General features: G+C 49.1%; 1 pseudogene; it reads right to left on the bottom strand.

Moving 5' to 3' along the window:
* Positions 1 to 1,733: 1,733 nt before the first annotated feature.
* Positions 1,734 to 5,980, bottom strand: LOC127915910 (interferon regulatory factor 2-binding protein 2-A-like; annotated as a pseudogene).
* Between the last annotated feature and the right edge of the window lie 3,390 nt (positions 5,981 to 9,370).

Here is a 9,370-nt window from a genome sequence, read left to right on the forward strand (position 1 = left end):
AGAGAGAGAGAGAGATCTCTACTGAGAGGATTGGTGTAGTTAGAGCAGGATTTCAGAGAGAGAGAGAGAGATCTCTACTGAGAGGATCTCTGAAGTTGGAGCAGGATTTCAGAGAGAGAGAGAGAGAGAGATCTCTACTGAGAGGATCTCTGAAGTTGGAGCAGGATTTCAGAGAGAGAGAGAGAGATCTCTACTGAGAGGATCTCTGAAGTTGGAGCAGGATTTCAGAGAGAGAGAGAGAGAGATCTCTACTGAGAGGATCTCTGAAGTTGGAGCAGGATTTCAGAGAGAGAGAGAGAGAGATATCTCTACTGAGAGGATCTCTGAAGTTGGAGCAGGATTTCAGAGAGAGAGAGAGAGAGATCTCTACTGAGAGGATCTCTGAAGTTGGAGCAGGATTTCAGAGAGAGAGAGAGAGATCTCTACCGAGAGGATCGGTGTAGTTAGAGCAGGAGGTCAGGGAGAGAGATCTCTACTGAGAGGATTGGTGTAGTTAGAGCAGGAGGTCAGGGAGAGAGATCTCTACTGAGAGGATTGGTGTAGTTAGAGCAGGAGGTCAGGGAGATAGATCTCTACCGAGAGGATCTCTGAAGTTAGAGCAGGAGGTCAGGGAGAGAGATGTGTACTTGTCTGCTCTGTTATCTCGACTTTAGTATGAACAAGTTTGTCCTTGTGCAGAATACAGAAAACATGCCGCGTTGCAATTCTAGTTTGGCAGCGGTGTGACTGACAACCCAGATCAGTGTGTCATTACACTTGAATGTAAATTGTGGGACTTTATATAAGAATAAGGTGCCATTTATCCACTTCACAAAGTGGTTTCTCAACGGTAACCCTTTAAAGAAAGCAGACACTTAGTTCTTCATACAAGATCACAAATTGTATTTTGGCAATTTTTTTTTTTTTTTTTAAACAAGTGCATATACACATTACAGTTAAATGATTTCAGTTGGATGCTAAGTGTTCACAGACAGAGAGAGGGAGAGGGAGAGAGAGAGAGAGAGAGAGAGAGAGAGAGAGAGAGAGAGAGAGAGAGAGAGAGAGAGAGAGAGAGAGAGAGAGAGAGAGAGAGAGAGAGAGAGAGAGAGAGAGAGAGAGAGGCTAGTCATCATCAGTCACATTCTAACGTTTTGAAAAGGAACTGCTGTCAGACAGGTCACGTCCCAAACAACCACCCTGTGACCTTACATAGAGCACTAGTCTTGACCAGAGAGCCCTATGGGTTTTCCCCTAGGGGGATTCTGGTTAAAAAGTAGTGCATTGCAATAGGGAATAGGGTGCCATTTGAGATGTAAACTTAGAAGTACATCAACAAAGAGGGACCAAGAAGAGTCCTATTTTATTATGATTACATACCTTCATCTTCAAAAATATACAAACACAATGTATTCCCAAAAAAATCTAAAAACATTACAGTCATGTTTTACTGAAGTATGCAGTCGTCCCTTCGGTTTGGGTCCACTATGTACATAGTCCATTAGTTTGCTTGGATGGTATACAGTCGTCCCTTCGGTTTGGGTCCACTATGTACATAGTCCATTAGTTTGCTTGGATGGTATGCAGTCCTCCCTTCGGTTTGGGTCCACTATGTACATAGTCCATTAGTTTGCTTGGATGGTATGCAGTCCTCCTTCGGTTTGGGTCCACTATGTACATAGTCCATGAGTTTGCTTGGATGGTATGCAGTAGGTATGTGGTATTTGTATATTTATATAGCTGTATTTAACCCCCACAACAATCCCTTCCCCATGTTGAAAATGGAAATCAAGTATCCCTCTCTTTTTTTACTTTGACTTCCCCTGCAAGGATGGTAGCGATTTCTCCTTGCATGAAAGCCCACGGTACGTTAGAGCCGACCAACGGGCACTTCTCCCCGCTGGGACAGTACACCTCCCCGGTGGATCCTTGTTGTTTGATGCTCTGCCGCGAACACGGGAAGCAGAACTTGTGCGAGGGAACCGACGGACACTGAACAAAGTGCGTGTCCTCTAACCTCTCGTGACAGAGCGTGCAGCAGAGGGGTACGCTCTCCCGGGTACTGACGGGTCCGGAATGCTTTGAGGTCCGTGCCCTTGGTCCACGCCTCCTCCTGACACATGAGTTGTCCCCGCGCCACCAGTACCATCTCTCCCCTGTCCAAGCCGCGGTTCTGGTTCATGGAGGAGGGCGAGAGCGGGCTGCTGCTGTTGCGCCGCGTGGTGGAATGGACCTGGTTCCCGTCTTTGGGCGAGCTGTTCCCGCCACCTCCGGCGTTGTCTGCCGCGAGGATCAGCGCCGCCATGGGGGACTGGCCGTTCTGCGCAGCTTCCGGTGGGGTGGTGCGTGAGTGGGGGGATATGGTGGGGACGGAGGAGAAGCTTGGTGGTGGTCCCGGGGGCATTTTATGTCCGTCACGGTCAGACAGTGGACCCGGTAACCACTGCTGTCTGTCTCTCCGTTATGCTTGGCGGCGGTTCCCCTCTCTCTCCCTCCGGTTCCGGCGATGCTTTCCTCTTCATGGTCCGCGGGTGTTTTCCCTGTCTGGAGGAAGGAAAGGGTTAAACGTGAAGAAGGCTGAGTTAGAGACACAACATGCTGATCAATACTGAGAATAAACACTTCCCTTGTTGCACAAACACTAAATAATACAAACAACAACACCATATTATTCAGTAGTAGGAGAGTCATTCTTCTATGATTAAAAAAAAAAAAATATGAACCTTTATTTAACCAGGCGAACCTAGATAAATAAAGGCACATAAAATAAACACACACACAGAGACACGTAAAAAGGCACTCGTATGCGTGTTAAAATGGACTCGTGGCTGAGTTTGTGTCATGAGACATGGAAATGTAATCTATCTACTTCAGTGTCTAAATCTCTGACACGTGAAACACTTTCCATCGGCTGAAGCATATCAGGCGACGCACGACTTGTGTCATGACAAAATGCTACATGTAATTCTACATCACGTATAATAAGTAAGTTGCAAAACGTTCGTTAATTAACAGGCAGAATTCTCTCTCGGCTGTATGCAGGCTAGGTTACTGTACTGCTCCATTTAATAGAAAAACAACCCCAGCCATCCAGCCAGCCATCCAGTCAGCCAGCCATCCAGCCATCCAGCCAGTCAGCCAGCCAGCCATCCAGCCATCCATCCATCCATCCATCCAGCCAGCCATCCAGCCAGCCAGCCAGCCAGCCATCCAGCCAGCCAGCCAGCCAGCCAGCCAGCCATCCATCCATCCATCCATCCATCCAGCCATCCAGCCAGCCAGCCAGCCAGCCATCCAGTCAGCAATCCAGCCAGCCAGTCAGCTATCCAGTCAGTCAGCAATCCAGCCAGTCATCCAGCCATTCACCCATCCAGCCAGTCAGTCAGTCAGTCAGCCAGCCAGTCAGTCATCCATCCATCCATCCATCCATCCATCCATCCAGTCAGTCAGCCAGCCAGCCAGCCATCCAGCCATTCATCCATCCAGCCAGCCATTCATCCATCCATCCAGCCAGCCAGCCAGCCAGCCAGCCAGCCAGCCAGCCAGCCATTCATCCATCCATCCATCCAGCCAGCCAGCCAGCCATCCATCCAGCCAGCCAGCCAGCCAGCCAGCCAGCCAGCCAGCCAGCCATTCATCCATCCAGCCAGTCAGTCAGCCAGCCAGCCATCCAGCCATTCATCCATCCAGCCAGTCAGTCAGCCAGCCAGCCAGCCATTCATCCATCCAGCCAGTCAGTCAGCCAGCCAGCCATCCAGCCATTCATCCATCCATCCAGCCAGTCAGTCAGTCAGTCAGTCAGTCAGTCAGTCAGTCAGTCAGCCAGCCATCCATCCATCCAGCCAGCCAGCCAGCCAGCCAGCCAGCCAGCCATTCATCCATCCAGCCAGTCAGTCAGCCAGCCAGCCATCCAGCCATCCATCCATCCATCCAGCCAGTCAGTCAGTCAGTCAGCCAGCCAGCCATCCATCCAGCCATTCATCCATCCATCCATCCATCCATCCAGCCAGCCAGTCAGTCAGTCAGTCATCCAGCCATTCATCCATTCACCCAGTCAGTCAGTCAGCCAGCCAGCCATTCATCCATCCATCCAGTCAGTCAGTCAGTCAGTCAGCCAGTCAATCAGCCAGCCAGCCATCCAGCCATTCATCCATCCATCCGGCCAGCCAGTCAGTCAGTCATCCAGCCATCCAGCCATTCATCCATCCAGCCAGTCAGTCAGTCAGTCAGTCAGTCAGTCAGTCAGTCAGTCAGCCAGTACCAACCTGATTTAGAAGCTGCGGCGTTCTGTTGTTGCTCATAGCCCATCACCCTCTGTTGCATGGAGACAGGATCCTTCTTGAACCTGTTGTCGAAGGTATGGAGAGCCATCAAGTCCCTGACCGTTTTCCCCTTGTTCATCCAGTCATCCGTCCTTTGTTTGTGGTTCTCCATCTCCGGCGTCAGGCTGTCCGGTCTGTGCTTATCCTTCTCGTGTTGCTCGATGCTGGAGAACGAGGCCGGGCGCTTACCGCCGTGCCCGTTGGGGCTACCAGCCATCAAACCTGACCCCGGGTGCCCCATCGGTCGGCCGTTAACGGCGTGCACGGAGGACATGTTCCCGTTCACCAAAGGCACTAGATTAGGGGGAACCGTGTTATTCCTGCGCGGGTTTGGGCTCTGCCGGTTAAGCTCTGGTGGATCGTCCGGTTTAGGAAATCCATTAGGTACCGGAATGCCGTTAGCCTGTCTCCCAGACTGGTACTCCGGCCCCAGCCGCGGAGGACGGTCCGAGGTGGAGAGGGGGTAGCGGTCAAGGGGCTGAGGTGGTCGGGAACCGTTGTCTCCTCCAGACCCGTGGTGATTAGCATGGATTTCTTTCCCCGAGCTGCTGCTGTTTAGCGGGCCCCGGAGATCTCCCCTCCTGTAAACCGTGAGCCCGCTTCAGCTGCCGGGCTGTCTCAATCACAAACTCGATCCGGTCAGCTCCTTCGTAGTTGACACATCCCCTGCAGATGGACTCGGTAAAATCCCAGATCATAGCCCAGGCATGCGGGGCAGGTCGCATAAATAACAAGACTGCCTTCTTGAAGCAGCTACCGTCGCGGACGACATAGCTTCCCTTTCACCGAAAAACGACGTTAAATCTCTCTCTAACCCAGGTCTCTGTGTGTGGATATCTCCTAGTCCTTTTTAGAAATCAGACACAGGTCCTTCCGTCTCTCAAAAGAATAATACGTCCTCTACTCCTCTCCGTCGGTCTCCTGACTATAGCAACAAACAATTAAGTTACAAATAGAAGTGCATGACAGCAGGGAGGATGTTTTTAGACTACTACGACTGACGCGTCCTCTATCTGTCTCTCTTACTGCCTCGCCTACAGCCTCCGCTCAGCCCAGTCCCGGTGTGGAGAGGTGACGTCACCGCCCGGGCACCGACAACATTCTATTTACTTCATTCTTCGACGGCAGCCCCCTCAAGCGCATGCTCAGTCACGCCAGTCTCCGTCGCCCCCATTTTTATTTTATTTAATTTAATCACTACTTGAACCTTTGCCAAGAAGGTTACAACCAACCAGCCACTGCCAGATCGGGGGTGGGAGAGACGGGAACAGTGTGGTTTTTGCCTTCTGCTTCAATTTAAAACGGAAAAGATATCCACGATAAATATCCTCTTTTCTCCTCTCTTTTCTAAAGAATATTCGAGTCGAAATATGCTGGATATTGTGGCAGAGAGGCCAGTGTGTTTTGTGCATTAGAGATATGTCTAAAAGATACCATTCTGCACTCTGTTTAGGCTCTATTAGAACCCAACAGTGTGTTACAACACAACATTTTCTTCAATATCAACATAATTTGGATGATAAATATAATAGAAAAGGCTACTATTGGAATGTTGGAAATATTCGAAGGTGTATTTTTCACAATAAATATATATATATTTTTTTATGCGTTTGTAATGTGGTATAGGAAATCACCTTTCCCCGATTACAGCAACTACAGCCAGACCCTTTCGATGCGTAAAATGTTCCTAAATCCCGACTATTAGGCACAATCGTTCAGTAGCTGCAACAAAGTAACACGTCCACATTTCATCCGTAGGCGCTCCGCGTCATACCAAACCCGTAGCCTCGTCGTTACCGCAGCCTAATTCTACTCATGAATATTCACGAGCATGCAAAAGGTTGAAAGGGTTTCATTTTCGTCAGCTTTCAGTGTGCAAATGTCATATTCTAACCGTTGATCTTTCGCATAGGCTACAGTAAAAAACAGGGCGGTTGTTTACTGTCCTCTGCACAGCGTACAGGCTGTTCCAGTAAACGCTATACTGTAGATGTGGGGATTTCCAGACTTGCGAAATTGGACCATAACCGGATAGCCCACTTTATCCAAGTAGGTTATAACAGGCACTGCGACATCACGTCACATCTGATGCATTTTGATGCTAACTATTGGTAAGTGGGTGGGTAAGCTACGGAAATAAACGATTAATGAACCGTCAACTACACCAGTCACTCAATAAACCTAAATATTAAATATTATAATAATTTGCCTATTCGAATATGTCTGAAAAGCTTATCACTGAATACACTCCTGTGTAAAAGTCAAGAACATGTGCATAAAAGGTTCTTAAAAGGACAGTAAAGTTTCATGAATTCAAAAGTAGAATTCCAGTGCTCTCCAGCAGTTGAAGAAGTGGGTGGCAGGAGGGGAGGAGTATTTTGTTTTGTCATTCCACATGAGGCAGGGTTGAATCCATTCCAACAGATGCTTAGCTGGAGGGTGAGGCAATAAGCAACTGACTGAAGCCTAGCAGCTGCCAACACAGTGTGTGTGTGTGTGTGTGTGTGTGTGTGTGTGTGTGTGTGTGTGTGTGTGTGTGTGTGTGTGTGTGTGTGTGTGTGTGTGTGTGTGTGTGTGTGTGTGTGTGTGTGTGTGTGTGTGTGTGTAGACAAAAAAGCAGGATATATTTGTGCCACCGTGACGTTCCAAAGAGGAACTAAGATGTTTAGTCACGTACTGACCTTAAATCAAATCAAATCAAATCAAATGTATTTATAAAGCCCTTCGTACATCAGCTGATATCTCAAAGTGCTGTACAGAAACCCAGCCTAAAACCCCAAACAGCAAGCAATGCAGCTGTAGAAACACGGTGGCTAGGAAAAACTCCAGAGAAAGGCCAAAACCTAGGAAGAAACCTAGAGAGGAACCAGGCTATGTGGGGTGGCCAGTCCTCTTCTGGCTGTGCCGGGTGGAGATTATAACAGAACATGGCCAAGATGTTCAAATGTTCATAAATGACCAGCATGGTCGAATAATAATAAGGCAGAAAAGTTGAAACTGGAGCAGCAGCACGGCCAGGTGGACTGGGGACAGCAAGGAGTCATCATGTCAGGTCGTCCTGGGGCATGGTCCTAGGGCTCAGGTCCTCCGAGAGAGAGAAAGAAAGAAGGAGAGAATTAGAGAACGCACACTTAGATTCACACAGGACACAGAATAGGACAGGAGAAGTACTCCAGATATAACAAACTGACCCTAGCCCCCCGACACAAACTACTGCAGCATAAATAATGGAGGCTGAGACAGGAGGGGTCAGGAGACACTGTGACCCCATCCGAGGACACCCCCGGACAGGGCCAAACAGGAAGGATATAACCCCACCCACTTTGCCAAAGCACAGCCCCCACACCACTAGAGGGATATCTTCAACCACCAACTTACCATCCTGAGACAAGGCTGAGTATAGCCCACAAAGATCTCCGCCACGGCACAAACCAAGGGGCGCCAACCCAGACAGGATGACCACAACAGTGAATCAACCCACTCAGGTGACGCACCCCCTGCAGGGACGGCATGAGAGAGCCCCAGTAAGCCAGTGACTCAGCCCCTGTAATAGGGTTAGAGGCAGAGAATCCCAGTGGAAAGAGGGGAACCGGCCAGGCAGAGACAGCAAGGGCTGACTCGAATATTCTTTTTTGGTTCGTTGCTCCAGAGCCTTTCCGTTCACCTTCCCACTCCTGGGCCAGACTACACTCAATCATATGACCCACTGAAGAGATGAGTCTTCAGTAAAGACTTAAAGGTTGAGACCGAGTTTGCGTCTCTGACATGGGTAGGCAGACCGTTCCATAAAAATGGAGCTCTATAGGAGAAAGCCCTGCCTCCAGCTGTTTGCTTAGAAATTCTAGGGACAATTAGGAGGCCTGCGTCTTGTGACCGTAGCGTACGTGTAGGTATGTACGGCAGGACCAAATCAGAGAGATAGGTAGGAGCAAGCCCATGTAATGCTTTGTAGGTTAGCAGTAAAACCTTGAAATCAGCCCTTGCTTTGACAGGAAGCCAGTGTAGAGAGGCGAGCACTGGAGTAATATGATCAAATTCTTTGGTTCTAGTCAGGATTCTAGCAGCCGTATTTAGCACTAACTGAAGTTTATTTAGTGCTTTATCCGGGTAGCCGGAAAGTAGAGCATTGCAGTAGTCTAACCTAGAAGTGACAAAAGCATGGATTAATTTTTCTGCATCATTTTTTGGACAGAAAGTTTCTGATTTTTGCAATATTACGTAGATGCAAAAAGCTGTCCTCGAAATGGTCTTGATATGTTCTTCAAAAGAGAGATCAGGGTCCAGAGTAACACCGAGGTCCTTCACAGTTTTATTTGAGACGACTGTACAACCATTAAGCTTAATTGTCAAATTCAACAGAAGATCTCTTTGTTTCTTGGGACCTAGAACAAGCATCTCTGTTTTGTCTGAGTTTAATAGTAGAAAGTTTGCAGCCATCCATTTACATTTACATTTACATTTAAGTCATTTAGCAGACGCTCTTATCCAGAGCGACTTACAAATTGGTGCATACACCTTATGACAACCAGTGGAACAGCCACTTGCATCTAAATCTTGTTGGGGGGAGAGAAGGATTACTTACCCTTACTTACCCTGTCCTAGGTATTCCTTGAAGAGGTGGGGTTTCAGGTGTCTCCGGAAGGTGGTGATTGACTCCGCTGTCCTGGCGTCGTGAGGGAGTTTGTTCCACCATTGGGGGCCAGAGCAGCGAACAGTTTTGACTGGGCTGAGCGGGAACTGTACTTCCTCAGTGGTAGGGAGGCGAGCAGGCCAGAGGTGGATGAACGCAGTGCCCTTGTTTGGGTGTAGGGCCTGATCAGAGCCTGGAGGTACTGAGGTGCCGTTCCCCTCACAGCCCGTAGGCGAGCACCATGGTCTTGTAGCGGATGCGAGCTTCAACTGGAAGCCAGTGGAGAGAGCGGAGGAGCGGGGTGACGTGAGAGAACTTGGGAAGGTTGAACACCAGACGGGCTGCGGCGTTCTGGATGAGTTGTAGGGGTTTAATGGCACAGGCAGGGAGCCCAGCCAACAGCGAGTTGCAGTAATCAAGACGGGAGATGACAAGTGCCTGG

Source organism: Oncorhynchus keta, chromosome 3 (assembly GCF_023373465.1).
Source record: "Oncorhynchus keta strain PuntledgeMale-10-30-2019 chromosome 3, Oket_V2, whole genome shotgun sequence".
Taxonomy (NCBI): domain Eukaryota; kingdom Metazoa; phylum Chordata; class Actinopteri; order Salmoniformes; family Salmonidae; genus Oncorhynchus; species Oncorhynchus keta.